This window comes from Lissotriton helveticus, chromosome 1_1, assembly GCF_964261635.1.
Source record: "Lissotriton helveticus chromosome 1_1, aLisHel1.1, whole genome shotgun sequence".
Classification (NCBI taxonomy): domain Eukaryota; kingdom Metazoa; phylum Chordata; class Amphibia; order Caudata; family Salamandridae; genus Lissotriton; species Lissotriton helveticus.
In genome coordinates this window covers 489,250,319-489,269,367 of record NC_136057.1, presented here as the reverse complement: position 1 = coordinate 489,269,367, position 19,049 = coordinate 489,250,319, and positions in this window count along the sequence as shown.

Genomic DNA, 19,049 nt, shown 5'->3' with positions numbered 1-19,049 from the left:
AGATCTTCTCTCACTTAGGTATACATTTCATTAGTGCATGTGGTTGAAAAATGGGGGGTGGCTGGAAAAAGGGGAATATGTACTACTGAATGAGAGGGTTTTAGGGAGTTTAAGGTGAGGTTTAGTAGGGGAGAATACTTCAAGCATATAATCCCAAAAAAGTAAGACTATTGCTATTCATAAACTACACTTCAAAGGTTACTACAGCCCTAACAGTATTGAAACAGGTGTAGGTGTAATTCATTCCAGACTTGGAGTAAGACAGGCAGCACACTTGTGACTTACAGGTATTGCAACACACTCCCATAGAAATTAATGGAGTCAGGCAAATTAGCACCCAAGACGCATACACACACAAATACACACAAATAAACACACACACACACACACACTCCATTTTCAATGTCTCTTTATATATACTAACGCCCATCCTGGCTGCGATGAAGCATTTTGGGAGTTGTAGTCATTAGAAGAAAATTAATACCAAACCAACCAACATTTACTTCTAAGTGTGTTGAATCCACCGGATAATTACTGAAAAATATTTAAGGCTATGTACTCATCTCAAAGTAACCAAAATGTCAAAAACGGAATGCATGTATAGTGCATTGTATAATAAAGCATTATTATGCTGTAGGAATGCAAATGCCATAATGCTGTAAGTTAGGCCACAAGCTGTAGTATCTTGCCACTGAGGTTGCCTTGAAGTACTTGGTGGTGAGGGAGAGACTCGGCCGAGGTACAAAAGAGGACGGAGGGCAGAGTTTGCCACTGCAAAGCCTCAGAGTAGCACGGGTGGCTCCCCAAACCGCCCTTGTAAAGTTTGCTACCATGAAGAGGGGCTGAGATGGCTAAAGGATAAAGCATTGTTCGTGCAGTGACATACTCCTGGAGAGGTTTTCCTTCAAAGGGTGAGGTACTAGGAAGTCAGCCTAGGGCATTTGGTCTGCCAGGAGGGTTGAAGTAGTTTAGAAAGATATTCCTGCACACATACATTGACTTCTGCTCATGACAAAGGCCTCTGTAGTAGGGTCATTTCTTTACCCGAGAGCAAGCTTTAGGGCGGTGCGACTGGTGCGGTCGCACTGGGCACTGACCTGTGGGTAGGGGGTGCTGACCTCAAAGGGGGATGCTGTGTTTAATAATAACTTATGATGAGAGAGATGAAGGGCACTTTTGCCCAGTGGTAGTGAGAGAATCCGAGGAGGCGGTCACGGGGTGTGGAGGTGCCAAAAATGATTGATGCACCGGGTGCCACCAGACCTAAAGTTGGCTCTGCTTTAGCCTGTAGAAAAGCAGAAAGAGTGTGGTTAAATCTATTAATACAGAAGAAGATGGATCATACTCCTTGCTCGGCAGGAGTGCAGTCAACCTGAGATGCCGTCACAATAGGCCAACTGTGACTCTCATTTCTGGTATTCATGTCACCCACTGAGAGAGAGGAAGGAAGGAGGACACCCTACCCCCCCAAAAAAATAGAATGCGATGTGTAAGCAAGGGAAAATGTCCGATGGCACTTTATTTAAAATTAAAACGTAGAACAGATAACTTAAATATAAGGGAAAGAGGAGAAGGATCGGTCCACTGGAGCAGAGAGATGGAGCTCCGCGTATTACAGTCCTTGCGGCATTGGCTATGCAGATAAAACCAGCAAAGTATCGAATTATTGCATGCAGAACGGGTCGATAATCTTCAAGGTGATTTATACGTGTGTGCAGCAGGTCGCTTGCCTGGAACAGCAGAAACTGTTGTATTTTAAGCGATCGGACCAGCAGAGAAATTAATGAGCCAGAGAAGATGTGTTGTGGGCATCCTAAATGGGCCTTTGATGGCCCGCATACACGCTGCTTGGAGTGGTCCTCCGGGAATTGAGCAGCATCAGCAGCAGGGTTCCGCCTGGCATTATGGATTTAAAAGGCATGTTTCCATCGCTTTCATTCTGCATCCAGGGGCATACTGAAGTCTTTTGTACTTCTGTGGCCTTTGTGAATTGAGGACATCCTGTCAACCACCTTCCGCTTCTGGTGATAATACCTCTGCTGCTGTCTAGAATATGAAACAGAGGACCACCGGGTGACCTCTGCATCCTGGGGTCACACACTCTTGTTCAGAGAGCTTCCTTGCTTCCTAGCTATGATCACTCTCGGGCATAAGTATATACCTTGCCTCTGGATTGTGACAAGTAGAATTCCGCAGTTAAGAAGAAATGGTCCTGACTATTAACGCATGTTTTTTCATTTTTTTGTAATTCTTGTTTGACTGTCTATGAACACCAGAAGCCCAAAAGGTAGGGATGAGTGCACATTATTTAGCCGTCCATTCCTCCATATTTACCTCCTGCAATGGACTTTCTAGGTGCTTGTGTCAAAGCACAGCATGCACAGGCTCTACTCGTTGCCTCAAAAGATGTAAGACATGAGAAAGAGGAAACCCAGCAAGAATCATATTGGGGCCCAGATAGAGAACAAACGACAAAATGGCCTTTTATAGATGCTTATATTTATGCTGCAATAGAAGTAAATTTGTAGGATTACCAGTGGTAAGCGTTGGCCAGAGGCTACCACTAATTATCAAGCAGTAATCAAGCTATAATGTTATTAGACATAGTTATCCCATAACTCCAATACTAAAGCATATTTTCCCAAATTAGGTATTTATTAAAAACAGTGTGTTCAACATTCACACTTATCCTAATTGATATCATTCAAGAAATAACGAAAAATGTACAGCTATCATTATTTATGAACATCATGCCTATTTATAAAAAGATACCAGATTCATTTGTTTAAGGAAGCCACTCTGTCCCAAGAGTAAACAATCTCATGAAACAATCATCAGTCTCACAACGCGTTCTCAAATATGAGTCGACCGCCAAAGATCACAAGTCAGTCACGTCAACCACTGATACTGGTGTAAAGGATGAGATTCAGTAAATGGCTGTCAATGCTGCTTCATAAGGAATCGCTATTAAGGACTTGCAAAACGGGATTCATGTAGGAATTGCAAAAAATATTGCGATTCCTACATCTTCCTTATTTGCGATAAGCAAATTGCTAATCGCAAATAAGGATGCGATTTCAAGGGTGCCAGGGGTGTCCAAAGGACACCCTGTAGCACCCCTGAAAAGCAAATGTAACCAGATGTTGCGCACACACATGTCCAAAGGACATGTGTGTGTGTAACATACCACTCAGAAAAATGCACTTTAGTTTTCGCTATTTACCACGAAGTCTGACTTCGTGGTAAATAGCGGCCAGGAATAGCGAATTCGCTAATAGAAAATGGTTAATGAATTGCATTTAAGGAATCTCAAATAGAGATTCCTTTAATGCAATTCCTCGCAAATATGCGATTTCGCACTTAGCGATTTTAGCATTTGGGATGATGAATCCCAAATGCAAAAATTGCACTCGCAAAGGGCCAGATTCTCAGAATCTGGCCCTTTGCGAGCCGTTTTCGTCTTGATGAATCTAGCTGTTTGTCACTGCTGTTCAGTGCAAAAGTGCAAGTGCTCTCTCTGTAAATTGTGTATATGGATTCCATGAATGGTTTATTTGGTTTACTATTAAGTCCCTAGAACCGTACCCCATGTGTGCCCAGGGCCTGTAAACCAAATGCTGCTAGCGAGCTTGCAGCCCTGATTGTGCCACCCACATAAGCAGCCTTGCAACAAGGTCTCGGGCCTGCCATTGCAGTGCCTGTGTGCAGGCTAGTACTGCCATGTCGACCTGGCAAGTGCACCCACTTACCAGACCCTAACTTGGAGAGAATGTGGTCCGTCGGCTAGACTGCTGACTTTGGTGCTGGAAACCAGAGTTCGAGCCTCGGGGTCTCATCCACATCCTGTGATTCTTGGCAAATCACTTAATCTCTCCATGCCTGAAAGTGTAAGTAACCGGTGCTCATGTAAAGCACTCCAATACCTTTGGGTCGAGTTCGCGCTGCATTAATATGCCCAAAAAAATCCTTCGCTTTTCTTACATGTGAGTCACCCCTAAGGTAGGCTCAAGCTACCCCTGTGGGCAGGGTGCAGAGTATGTGAAAGGTAGGACATGCCTTGAGGTGTGTGGCCTGTCCTGATAGTAAAATACTGCCAATTTCGTTTTTCACTATTATAAGGCTATCTGTCCCATAGGATAGAATGGGGAGTTTGCTCTTAACATCTTATGAGCATTAATGACCGTGGGAACAAGATAGGAAAATGAAGTTTGATATGCCTGAACTGAATGTTAAGATGCATCTTTTTGTGAGGGTGATTTTTACATTCTGGGTTTGAAAATACCACTTTTAGAAAGTATATATGTTCTTGCCTAACCATCCAGTGTGCCTCTGCTAGGTTGTGTATTGCCTCTCTGGCTTTTGAGTGACAGGGGATGGGGATGTGCATTCTGTTCAGACAGCCACTTGGGGAGGTTAGGTGTGTCCTGTCTTTCCTGCCTGAGTCAGGGCTGGGCTGAATAGACCTGGGCTGCATTCAGAGTAGAGGGGGAGATTTCTTTCACACCTGATTGGGCCTGGTCTGCCAAGGACAATGCTGTCTCCACCTCCTGCCAGGAAGCTGCACCAGAGAGGGCAGAACTGGTTTGGACTTTTAGATTACTTCTGGGATTCAAAAGGAACCTTTGCCAAGGAGAAGAGCTGGAGAAACAGAAGGGGGAGTACTGTCCCTTTGCTGTGTGCTGTTTGGGGTTGGCCTGCAGTGGCTGTTTCTGCCAAGGAAAGGAGAAGGACTTTGCTGTGTGCTGTGTCCCCTGCTTGAGGTAGATCTCTAAGGACTAGAAATAGAGCATGCCTCCCGTTCTGAAGTCTCAGGGAGACAAAGACTTCATCTCCTCTGTCACCTTTCAACTGGAACTGCTGTTTCAGCTGTCACAGAGGGAAACTGCAACACCAACGCTGGCGAGCGATGTCGAAACCTGCACTGAAGCTGTGGGCACCTCCCGTGAAGAGCATGACGTAACGTCCCGACTTGCACCGTATGACCGACGCCTGCCGCATCGACTCCGAAGCTGTCACCAAGGCCGCTGCTTGCACCAGAGCTGAAGACACCGCTCATAGCACTCACGATGCACCGTCCTGACTCGCACCGCAGCCTTGACTTCGCCAACACCAGTGCTTCATCAACTCGGAGTCGATACTCAACGGGGGTGACTCCCGAATCCATCAACACCGCACCATCGTAAGGAACCGACAACGCGCTGTCACCGTGACGACGGATTGTCGGTTACCTACGATGGTGCGGTGGTGCGATGGTGCGGTGTCAGCTCCCCGGCACCAGTAAGGAACCGATGTCTCAACTCCCCGACAAAAGTACGGAACCGACGCCTCACCTCCCCTGCATCGCAGTAAGGAACCAAGGCCTCACATCCTCTGGGGTTGTAAGAAACCGAAGCATCACCTCCCCTGTGGCCGTAAGGAACCAACGCCGCCCGGCCCCAACAAAGCATCACCTCACCGACACAGTGCACCGTCTTTACTTTCACCGTTTCCTAGGTACTGTTTTTGGGGGGTCCGTGCAACTCTGGCCTGACGCCACGCCCCTCGCAGTCGGCGCCGTACTTTGGGATTTCTACCTGTCACGACATCGTGATAACTCCAGGGGGAGTTTTTTGTTACTACGAACTTTCTTTTTGAGAAGAACTTCTTTTTGAGGATATTTAGATTGTTGTTTTGTGGATTGTTTTGTTGTTTTGGTCTTGTTTGGTTTATATAAAGATTACTTGTTTTTCTAAACTGGTGTGGTGTCCATTTCACTGTATTTCTATATATGCACACATGCTTTACACACTGCCTCTGGGATAAGTCTGTCTGCTCATGCTGAGCTACCAAGGGGGTGAGCAGGGGTTATTTTCGAAGTGTATCCCCCTTACCCTGACTAGGAAGAAGGGTCCCTACTTGGACAAAGGTGCAAACCATTGCCAACTAGAGACTCCCATTTCTAACAGGTAGCTACGGTTGTTTTTATGAGGATTTATGGCATTGACAGCAGCCAGCCATTATCTGGAGGTGGCAAAAGAGTTGCTCCGAGGATCGTGCCTATGCAGCCCATGATTTTATATCAAGATGGCCAAACTATTACAACCCCCAAAACAGAGCTCATACTTGGTCTCATGGAGAAGCTTGTAGAATGCAACAGCTTGAATCTACGGTGGGTTCCTGTGCGGAGCCTATGGCAGATCACTGACATAATATTGATGCCAATAATATTGATTGACAAAAATATCGGAAACCAAATATAGTTCACAAACATATGGCCTTCCTTTACTAAGCTAAACCACAGATATCGAAAACCAAAATATTGTTGTTAAAAATATCTATTTTCTCTTATATTTATTACAAAAATATCGGAAACAAAAATATTGTAACCTTTTAATAAATATATAAATAGTTACAAATATTGGAACACACAATATTGACTACATTATTATCATCTACATAAATAATTTGAATTATTGAACATAAACTAGCAATCTTTTACTTTAAAAAAATTGTAAAATAAATAATAAATTCTAACATCATTATAACAATTATACATTACTGAAATAAACATAAATAACCCACCAAAATATACTTTTCGATACATCAAACTATTTATCTAAACATGAAACAAAAATAATTATAAAGACATACATCAATAAAATATCCAAACTAAAGCAAAAATATAGAAATATATACTCAACGTTATAAAATAAACACTGATTAGTGTTCATATAAACGGCAGAAACTGAAAAAACCTGAACTATCCATCAACCAATAAGAACAAACGGTACGAAAAATTTACCAATAAAATTATACAATCAACTAAACTAACAATATAAAAGGTACACAACATTTGACTGCTTACTACTCCAAAAACTACAAAAGCTGCAAGAAGACAATATTCTGATGGATTTTAAAAACACAACCCACAATCTACCTTCCAGGCTAAGTAAAATATTTATTTATCCTTACATATGAATGCATTAATTTAAAATAGGTAAAATAACAAATGCCTAAAAGAACACTATACTACTTTTATGTCTTTAACTTTAGATACTACAAACTAATTACTACATCATCGAGAAACTACTAATTTACCAAAAAATAACATCAATCACATAAATGGAAAAAAGGCACTAAAAAGGTAATTTAATGTAAAATATTAATAATCATCACCTCACCCTAAAATGGTTAAAATGAAATGAAACTCTCAGCACCCACTTCCTACCAACAAACGTTTAAATTTTTTTCCCCAACTGATAAGGAGCCATCTGACCATATCACAACACCTCCAATTAAAAATAAATATGAAAATAAAGACTGCAATTTCCAGCAAGAACACATAAGTAAGTATAACATAGAAACCAGTACTATAATTTTGTTTGTTAATTATAAATGTATTTTATATTTTAAACATGTAATTCTTTATAATACTGCACTATTTTCAGAAATAATGATAGAAAGAGCAAGATATATTACAACACAGAAAATGAAAACAATTACTCTCTCAAATGGGCTACACTTACAGCCAATGGAGTACAAGCACTGAAACTATTAATCAGAAATGTACTAAATATTACTTTGCTCACTATGGGAGGGCCACAATAAAGTATAATGTCGTTACTAATGTAAGGAAACACAACCACCCCCCAAATGTAACGAAATTAAAGTAAGGCATGTGCTACAAGATTTAAGAAGGTAAGCACTAGTTTCCAAGAGCCCACAACTAAAATACTAAAATATATACTCCCTAATGTCCCTGAACTTATCACATGCCAGCTACCACTTGTTCCGAGCCTAAATCGCTAAATATCACAAACTAAAAAAGGCAACAGTGGTACCCCTGCAGGCCCCAGAAGACACCAAGATATCTAAATTCCTGAACACATAATGAGGAAGCTTCCTCTTACATGTTAACCAAAACAATGATAAACACATCTTAATATTTTCCACAGCAGATAACCTATTAAAACTAGACCAATGTCAAACATGGATGATGGAGGAGACATTCAAAATATGGCCCAAACCATTCACTCAGATATACACTATACACGCTGAATATCAAAACACTAATATAACATAATATTGACCATTTTTTCCAGGTTTATTATGTCTACATGTAATACACACCCTCCTTTGCAGAGGAGTACAATCGCTTTATAGAAGCACAGACTCACCCTTTTGCCATTGTTAGAAATGGGGGTCTCTAGTTGGCAGGTTTCTGGTGGAGCACAGCAGCTCCCAGAAAAGGAAAGTCCATCAGGTGTCCAGGAGCTGGGCAGGGCCCCGGGAGGCAAGCCTTCCCCTGGGCCCAAGCAGCAGCACGCCCCTGGCAGGATTCAAGTCAGAAACAAGAACATTTTGTAAGGGGACACAGCCCCTTTTTATACAGTGAATTCCTTTGTCTAAAGGTGCAGGGTGGGGGAAGAACTAGGCGCAGCTGGTTTGGGAGCCCCCTTGATGAGCTCAGCCACCCCTCCCATTCACTAGTCAGGCTAGGGTCATCAGTCGCACCACAGGGGGCGGAGCCAGCATTGTGTGGGGAAAGTCCAGACCTATTCAGGACCCAGGTGCACCCCTTCCCTCACATCAGCATGCTAATCTCAACACTCACCACTGGGCAGACCCATCCAGACTCCTGGAGCCAGGCTCCAGCCAATCATGTGCCAGCACACTCACTACACACGCACACCCATGTCTGGAAGTGGCACTTCCACACTAGACACATTCATGCCGCATACATCATTACGCAGCATTCAATCTCACGAGTTCGCACATACCAAACTCGACCCTGCACTCCCCACACATCAGGAACTACCATGGTCACACATATTCCCCATGCATTCCTATGGGAGGGCAGGTCACTCACCACACATACACAGAGAGCTCACGCACTTTACACTGTACCACAGTGAAAAAGTGCGCAGAGGCCTAAAATCACCAACACCAGGTTACAGAAACAGGCTAGGAAAAAGCAAAAAGTTTCAGGGTGAACCTGCCAAAAAGGGCCAGGCCCAACACAACCCCCTCCCAGCCAAAACGCAGGGTAGACCAATCACTCCCTTGATGGGCTTCCCTGCTTTGGGTGGCAAAACACGGACACGGGCCCGCACGGCAGGGACACCCTCCGGTTTTGCGCCACTCTGAACCTACATGGTTACCTTCAAACCAGAACTCTCTGACCCAACTAGGATACCCCACTGGTACTCTCTAGTCATCCACGGCCAGGACCAGGCCCTAGGCCATCCAAATGTCACAGGTCCTGACCAATCCACAGAGTGGGGGGCAATAACCCCTGGCACACAATAGCCATTCTCCACTCTCCCTCTCAGTGTAGCTACAACTACCACTGCTCCTTCAACCTAGGGACCATACCCTCAGGCTGACCAGAGGTCACGGGCAAGAATGCCCCACCCTACCTCTACTTCTGGGGTTCTGCACCCTCCCAGGGAACCACCCACCAGAACACAACTCTCCCACCAGATCAGGACCTCTCTCCATCACTGGTCTACCACCTGGGATCTGGAAACTATTTCACTTCGGAGGTACAAAGCACACAGCACAGTCCCTCTTCAAGCAGGTGGGGGACAGAGCACACAGCAAAGTCCCCTTTCCTCCACCTTAGTAGAAACAACAAACTGCAGGTGAGCCCCAGATCACACAGCAAGGGCAGCCCCCTCAGTCTCTTCAGCTGATCTACTTTGGCAGAGATTCCTTCTTGACCTGGAAGTTTCCTAATCTCCCAACCTAGGGTCTAAACCCTCAGGTTGCACCAGGGTCAGAGACAAGGACACCGTCCCTCTGCACCCCCTTCCAGAGTTCTGCACCCTCCCACCTTGGAGCGGTACCCCTGGAAGCCAAACTGGTCAGGACACTGATTACAGATGCCCTTCCCTCCAGGTCAGGCTACCTGAACCTGGCCTCCCCCCTCCTCGGGGAACGACCTCCAGAGGCCCCACAAATGGTCAAGCACTCTGGACGGTCAAATGCCCAGCAAACCAGGACTTCACGGGGAGCACACATGCCCCCCCCCTGAGGGTGACACATAACTACTGTGTCTTGTGACAGTCTGCATGGCTCTAACCTCGCGACCTCCTGTCCACCTGACAGGGCACAGAGATCCCCCAGGACAGAAGTGGCATCACCATGGTCACTCACTGTTGGCCCACCCCTTCTGGCTGGCCCCTGACCCACTGGTTCTTCCACTGGGGACTCTTTCCCCCTCTCACTCCTAAACCAGGACTTCTGCACCCTCCACTTAGGAGCGGTACTGCCCAATACTAGGACCACCGGATTTCTGGTTACAGAAACTCCCCATCCTCTAGACACAGGAAGATCCTCCTCAAATGACCTGTAAGTACAGCTTAGGCCCCTGACCTGGCGCTCCCTTAGGGAACCCTCCAGGTCCTGAGACAGGGTTTCGGGCCACCGTGGGACACACCGTCCCACACTCACTACGCCTCCACTGAGACAGGACATGAGCCCCTGCACCCCGCCCATTCTACTGGGACCTAGCTGGGCTACACATGAACCTCTTCACCTACACAGGATCATCATATACACAAGCCACTCCTTTTGGAATCACTCCCCACTGCCTCTGCAAGACATCTAGAACACCACCAGACATCCACCTTCTCACCCAGTGCCTCTGCAGGACCTCCGGCACACCACCAGAGGTACACCTCCTGTGCAAGCTCCTTTTAAAAAAAACTCACACCAACTCCTCCAGTTCAACACACCCCTCATCCACACACTCCCCCTCCAGACTGGTGAGACAGTTCCTCACTGCCCCTGACTCTCAACCTGTACCCCTCTTACTGAGCACCAGGCACCATACTCTGGGAACTGGGAATGGGACTACACGCACTGGACACATTATAGCTGCCACCACTGGATCCTACCATACTGGTGAATCCAGACACACACACTACACTCTGGGGATAACCACCCTCCCGAGCAAGCCATTTCTCCTCCACACTCCCTCTCTTCCATCTACCCACACAGGGACAGGAACAGGAATTGGGCACTGGACCCAGCAAGGGATTCCTTATCTATGGGAACCTCCCCCCTGTCATTTTCTCTCTTCTGCCACTATACATAAAAGCGCAGGAGCACCATTTGCAAAATGACACTCTTGAGGAAAAACAAAATCATAAACAATAATCCCAAACATGTGACTATCTAGAATGCAGAGTTTTGTAATGTAGCCAGCTGTCGCTGTGGCACTGCGCAAACGCAAGTCCTAATCCTCACCGCTGACCACCAATGTTAGAACTGGGATTTCTGCCTGGCTTTGGCGTAAGCCTTAGCCAACCAGAAATCCCAGTTCTAACAATTTGTATATAAAATAGAGTAACACTGTGAAAATCCTACAAATGGAAACTAAACCAGTTTAGTAGAATAAAGTATCGTTATCTAAACAAAACAAGACCACAATAAAAAAAATCCAACATACAGATATCATAATATGACTTTTAAAAAGTTAAAACAGTTCTGTCCATAGATAACTATGGATATGTCACTTTTAGCACAAAGTACCTTGGATGCATCAAAATTACAGGATGAAAACAGGCGCAGGGAAGGTGATGTGTCTGTTCCTTACGCGCAGCGAAGATGATCCGTCAGTTACTTGCTCGAGGGGAAGTGATGCGTCAGTTCCGTATTGGGAGGGTAGGTGAAGTGTCACTTTCTTACTGAAAGCCCATCATCGATGTAGATTAGTCACATAGGTGCGATGCATGGGAAAATCCAGGTGCTACGGGTCGATGCATCAGCCATCCAGGCGCTTCGTTGATTTCTGCAGCCGCAGACAGGTGATGCATCGCTTTTTCCAGGCGTACAGTAGGGCCTGCGTCAGAATCAGAATGGGAGTTTCAGACTTCCTAGACTCGGTGCTCAAGACTCAGGCTGTGGCGATTTCTCCGGCCGCTGACAAGCGCTGTGTCGATATTTTTGGACGCACCGTGGCGGTGTGTGTGTTTGTCAAGCTGACAGCAGCTTGCAGCGGGAAAAACAGTGCTGGAAGAGTGATATGTGGATTTTCAGCAACAGGAGCAGCAAAAACAACCTCCAAGGGCCCAGAACTGGAGTTGGCACCACAGGGTTAGTCAGAACTCCCAGAAGTGAAGTTCAGGGCCTCTGCATGTGAAGTCTTTGTGTCCCTGAGACTTCTAAACAAGAGGCAAGCTCTGCATCAAGTCCTTGGTGAATCTTCTTAAGCGGGTACTAAATCAAAGTAAATGTCCAGTCATTTCCACTGCCCACACACAGAAGAAGCAACTGCAGGCCAACCTAGGAAAGCAACACACAGCAGTGGGGCAGTACTCCTCCTGGCAGCTCGTCAGCTTTTGTTCTTTGCAGGGTCCGCTTAATCCAGAAGTGTTCTAAAGTTCTGGGGTCAGGGCCCCACTACGTATACTACTTTCAGCTTTTGAAGTGTGCAGGTTTGAAAGAATGTTTCTCTTGCTTACTAGAATCAGTTCTGTCCTCCCTGGTCCAGCCACACTACATGGGTGGGCACAGCATTGTGAAAGGCAGACACAGCCCTATTCAGCTGGCAATGACAGCTCCTCCCACCACTCTAGCTCAGGAACACCCATCAGGATATGCAGGGCACACCTCAGTGTGTGTGTCCGGAGTGAATGCACTAACAGCCCCTGTCAGTCTAAAGCAGACATTGATTTCACAAGCAGGCAGAGGCATACAGAATGGTAAACTAAGAAAATGCCCAATTTCTAAAAGTGGCATTTTCAAACACACAATTTGAAAACCATCTTCACTAAAATATTTTTTAAATCTGAGTTCAGTGAACCTAAACTCCAAATCTCTAGCTGTTCCCAATCGAAAGTTAAACTTGTAAAATGTTACCAACAGCTCCAATTATAACCTATAGGAGAGCTAGTCCTTGCAAGAGTGAAAAACGAAAATGGCAGTATTTCACTATCAGGACATGTATAACACACCAACACATGTCCTACCTTTTACGTACTCTATACCCTGCCCACAGGGAGCACTTGCACTTTAGCACTGATCAGCAGTGGTAAAGAGCCCAGAGTACCTAAACCACCAAAACGAAGTCCAGCATACAGTCAACAATACAGGAGGTAGAGGCAAAACTCCAGCAGAAACCACGCCAAGGATGCCAAGTCTAACAGGAAATTGGCAATCCATTCTTGAGGGTGGCACACAAGCTACTGTAATTGGCTTTATTTGTATTCACATCGGAAGAGACTTACACAGGGCCAAAAACAAACTCACATGTGCAGTGATGTCAAGGAGTTGAAAGTATTCAGGTATGTACAATGTGGGATAGCCTGGCACGAGCTATGACTGATTTTGAGAGGTAGCCACTTGATCATTCTAAAGTCACTACAAAAAGAGGCTGTGGATATGGCACCTGAGGTTATAGTGGTATTATGGCCAACAGGCGGCTCTGGAGGTTAAGGTTCTGAACCTCTGCCTGGATGAAACAGTAAAAGAGATGCTTGGCTCTTGTTGTGTGTCAAAGCCTAGTCAAGTAACTGGCACCTATAGATCTAGAGGTGCATCGCCTGTATCTGGCAAGATGTAGCCATTGATTTCTTTGTAACAGTTACCACATGATATTGCATGGTAATATGTAATGGAAATTAGTAATAAATAGCCTGGGTTGCCGCAGACACTGGCGCTTTTCAGCACATAAGTTGATAATGTGATTATAAAACTATACAAAATTATTTCACTTATATAAATCTAGTGATTAAAAAATGTTCAGTGGTACACATTTAATAGAAAGGTATTCAAAGACTGTTCAATACATCGACTTTAATCATAAAAGATAATTTTTCTGTGGCCACAGGCCAATGATGTCATTGAGCGTTTCATGGCCATACTGAAGAAAGACATGCAAAATGCCACAAATTCCAAGTTCTCTAGTAGCCTGTCAGTCAGTGGGAGGCTGTTGTAACACACCCTACACTATCATGGTCAAATCCCTTATGGAATTTTACTTTAGTGAAGAAAAAGGGATTAGTATTCCTCAAGAAACTTCACCTGCATGATCCATCATCATCGAGGGAGAAGGTAAAGCATCAGGGAGAACACATGAAGCAAAATCTAAGAGCCAAGTCATCATACTTGGTTCATGTAGATCTAGTGGTGGCGAAAAGAGGTGGCTGACACCTCCCTTTCCCTAGATTATGACTAATGTTTAGGGTTCTGTGGTCAACTGACAGGGATACTGATATATATGGGGAAGACAAATAACATTTTGCATACACAGTTGGCTAATCTCGGGAGATGACCCACTTGGGGATCCTCCCCTTTTATTCAACCCCGCAGGGCACGCCTGGCCTGCGGATGACATGCACACAATATCCGGCTTGCTCGCCGGAGCACAGGACCGCTGACGGCGACCCCACACAAGCCTAAAAAGCAGCTTCTGCAGCAGCTTTAATTATGACCTAGAGGTTGGGGTACACCAGGACCCCTGAAGATTACCCAGCCACCACCGGAGTGTCTTCAAGATCACTCATGATTGGGCCGTTAATTGGCCCCAGGCACAGGCTGGAGGCACACGAAACCAGAACCCCAGAGGAGCGCAGCCTGCTCAGACCTCAGCAACAGCCTAACGCCACTAGAAGACAGAATACCGAGGCAACCGCTGTAAGAACAAGCATTTGCAATGCAATAGGTCTTGAATTTGCGTGAGTTTGAGCTATTGGCTTTGCAAATGACAATACATTTTATTTTTGTGTTTTGAAAACCTGCGAGGCCGCACTTTGTACTTACGAAATGCAAGGCTGGCAGTAACTGCGCCTCTTTTACTGCCAGTCTTGCTTCTTGTAAGCAAGGACTAGAAGTATAAAGTGCATGTTTACGCACCATCTGCGGCATTGTCATTTACAATTCCAATAGCTCAAACTCTCGCAAATGCGAGACCTATTGCATTGCAAATGCTTGCTATGCATATGATAACAGTGAAGAGTAGAGCATGAGACCAGTGGAAGAATCAGGGAGTCTTTGTCTCTGACCTAAAGGTGGGTAAACAACGTTACACTGCTGCGAAGAGGGGTGGGTTTAGAGTACAAGTGGGGGCGTAAATGCAAACGTCCTGTGATCTCATCAGGGGCATTGTATAGAGTTCTCTAACCAAGTTCCCCAGATGGATAAAGGCAGACCAGAGACAGCCTTCCAGTCTGAGTCAATGCTCAGGGGCACAGACCCTCATTATATATACATTGAAACAGTGATGTGACATTATCGCGGTAAAGAGAAAAGTCCTATTGTCTGGATTATTCATTCCAGGACTGTGGGGGGGGCAAGGTACCCTGATTGGGAGACTAGAGACCATCTCCTAGTCTAAAGGCCGACGATCAGGGACTCCAGAATCCAGTCATCTGCACTCTGAATCAGGGAAGTGATGTTACACATATACTCCAGTTCAGAAAGGCAGTGAGCACAGGCCAGGTTGAAGGCGTAAACCCAGAGGAGGGGTTGTAGAGAGGCGTCCGTGTAACATTGGGGGGGGGGACTACATTGCTAATGATGTTGCATGCCTGGGACAGTCTCCATCAAAGGCAGCTGGTAGAAAAACAGAGAGGATGTGGCTTAACAACTAGAACGGCTGACTTTAAAGTTGGGGACACTGGCTCAAGCATCCTGTGATTCTGGGTAAATCACTTAATCTCCCTGTGACTTAAAAAAAAATGCGTCCGTCTGTAAAGCAAACTGTGCTCATGTAAAGCGTTCTGATACTTGCGGGTTGAGTTCGCGCAATCTAAAACCGCAAAAAAAATTCATCTGCGGTTAGGGCTCGGTGTGACATGCCCCCACCCTAGTGTTTTATGCGGATGAAATATGGCGGCCGATCCCACAGGGTGCGAGGCCCACGCTGCGGGATGCCCTCAACCCCTGTCTGAGATCCCAATTGAATTACATAGGGTCCAGGAACCTCCTGAAATGTAGATTATTGGAATTTTCTTTTTAAATTAACTTTGTGGATTCTTTCTTGACCGCAGAACATCAGCTGCGGGCACCCATCCTATCTGATGGGATCGTCTGCCCCACGCCGCATTTCATCAGATTCTGCTATGTTCTTACCTCCTCCTGCCCTCAGGAATAAAGAAGGTCACTCACAGCTCATAATAAAACTCTAAAATAAATACACTCCCGTAATTTTCTTTGCACAAGAAAATACGCTTCCATGACTCTTAGGGATAGTACATAGAGCCTTCACCTTTCTGGCCCCATCTTTGTGCTGTACAGTTGGTCCCCTCGATGACTCTAAATTCATGATTCTAAAATTCCGGCTGGTGTGGGTCAGCAGAATATTTTTTTCAGCTTGAAGCTGCAATAGGAGTTGGCCTAACGGCTAGGGCGCTCGACCTCGGACCTGGGGATCTGGGTTCGAGTCTTGGTAACGACGCCAAAAACCTCCTGTGATTCTGGGCAAATCACTTGCAGCCAGATTCATCATTCTCCTGTTTTGCGAGCCCCTAATAGCGATTCATAAGGAATCACTATTAAGGACTTGCAAAACGGGATTCATGTAGGAATTGCAAAAAATATTGCGATTCCTACATGTTCCTTATTTGCGATTAGCAAATTGCTAATCGCAAATAAGGAATAACTCCCCATGCATTCCTATGGGCCTACAGGCCCATAGGAATGCATGGGGAGTTATTCCTTATTTGCGATTAGCAATTAGCTAATCGCAAATAAGGATGCGATTTAAAGGGTGCAGGGGTGTCCAAAGGACACCCTGTAGCACCCCTGAAATGTAATCTACATTGGTGTTGCGCACACACATGTCCAAAAGACATGTGTGTGTGTAACATGCAACTTAGAAAAATGCATTTAAATGCATTTTTCTAAGTTTTTGCTATTTACCACGAGGTCTGACCTCTCGGAAAATAGCGGCCCAAAATTGCAATTTCGCAATTTTAAAATGATTCATGAATTGCATTTAAGGAATCTCAAATAGAGATTCCTTAAATGCAATTCTTCGCAAATGTGCGAATTCTTTAATAGCGAATTTTGCATTTGGGATGATGAATCCCAAATGCAAAAATTGCACTCACAAAAGGCAAGATTCTGAGAATCTTGCCCTTTGCAAGTGCAATTTAGCTTGATGAATCAGGCTGTAGATATCCCCGTGCCTACAATGAATGTGTGTCCGTCCTCATGTAACGTAACTGGTGCTACGTAAAGCGCTCTGATACCTGATTCGGTTCGGGTCTAGTTTGCGCTATATAAAACTCTGCAAAAAAAAAATAAAACATATCCTGAAATATCCTCCCAAATCGTATCAGAGGTGAATGCAATCCGATAAAATATAGGGAGCAGTCAAGACCTGTCTCTCCCACTGTAGCGCTGGCAGATTGTGTTGCCACCTCGGCTCCTAAGTAGGCCCATTATATTTCATAGTGCCAAGACGCCCTAGTCAGTCGCACAATGCAAATTCCAAACAGAATTAAGTAAGAGTGGCCGAAATGTAAATCCCCCCCTACAGACTTCTTCAAATGTTGTCATTCTTCACACTTTTGAATATTAGAAATGTTTTAAAACGTGTCAAAATGTGGCCTGCGTTCAAAAACGCGTGCAAAAAAGATTTAAAGAATTAACTTAAAAAATAGTTTTCGCAAGAACATTTTTACCAAAAGTTTTTACCAAAAGACATTTTTTGTTTAGATTTGCTTCATTAAAACCTACCATTTCCGGATTTTTATCGTCATTTTTTGCAAATTTTTAGGCATTTGCAAAGGTTCGGAATAAACATAATGTTTGTGGAAGAAAAATGTTACAGATTTGAACAGCCCTTGAAAGGAGGTGGCACATTGAGAGGGCAGTAGTTGAGAGAACACAGTGATAACGCTGGAGACCATGTTGTGGTCTGTGTGTGAAGGCTAGGCAGACAAGCCCAATCCTCCGTAAAACAAAGCCCAAACCCAAACTAAAATCCAACTAAAAAAGCCCATATAAAGGTCAACAGCGAAAATTGCTAAAAGCCTGAAAAATATAACCACGAAAATGGAGGCATGGCGAAAAAAGTACCCCCAATACAACTGTGTAATTAGGAGGAGGTGGGAGGGAGGATAATCTACATTTAAATATAATCAGCTATGGTGCCGAAACTATGCACAGGAAAACAGAAATAGAGCAGGAAACAAAGAAATAAAGTACTCCCCCAGAGAACAGACAAAGAACTTAGTGCCAATATCGGCCTATAACCCCAACCCGCTAACAACAATTTCTTCAATAACGGACACCACACAAAGTTTTGTTGGAGAAAGTTGTTGCAGCTTTATTTGCATAAACGATATGCCAACACATTGGGTTAACTTACGGACGATCCAGGGTCAGGCCGCCCCTCGCGACCTGCCCACCTGATGAGCCATAAGCACCTGTGGTAGTAACCACGGAGGTGTTGTCAATGTTGGGGCAAGGGCTATCCCCTCCCCCCCCGGCGGACCTCTAGTCCACCCTTACTCACGCCCCTCCCCCTACGGGCACGGAGCGTTGCAGGCAAACCCCGGTTGCTCAGGTCCTCAACCGCCCGAAGGACTAACGGGGCGCCGTCACTCCTCCAGGATCCCACCGAGGATCTCCCTGGGGATAATTGGCTCTCGCACCCTTACTGTGCTCCTGTAGAGGGTACCCTTCTGTACCTTCCAGCGTTGGATCACCCTGGAACTCCGCCTGCAACACAAACAAACAGAATATTAAATATTTGCCCCCCTCCCTTGCTGCTCGCCGCCGGGTTCGCGGTATGGAGGGAAAACAGCGTTGGGCAGCACGAGTGGGAGGCCCACTAGGAGAGGGGTTCTGTCCACGAGGCTTCCAGGGTCAAAGAGGGCGCCAGGCCTGCGACCCTTCGCCTTATACCCTCCCCCCCCGCCCACTGCCAGCCGGAAGTGACATCATTCGGGACCCACCGGGTCCCAACACTAGAACGCTCATCGGGCGCTGCCATCATGTGTCACTAAGGGTGGCCGCCCACGCAGGTGGCCCCTACTGTGGCCCGGGGCAGCCTGTCAGTAGTGTGATGAGACAGTACTTAGTCCCTGTTGCATGGGAGGAACGGAAGAGAG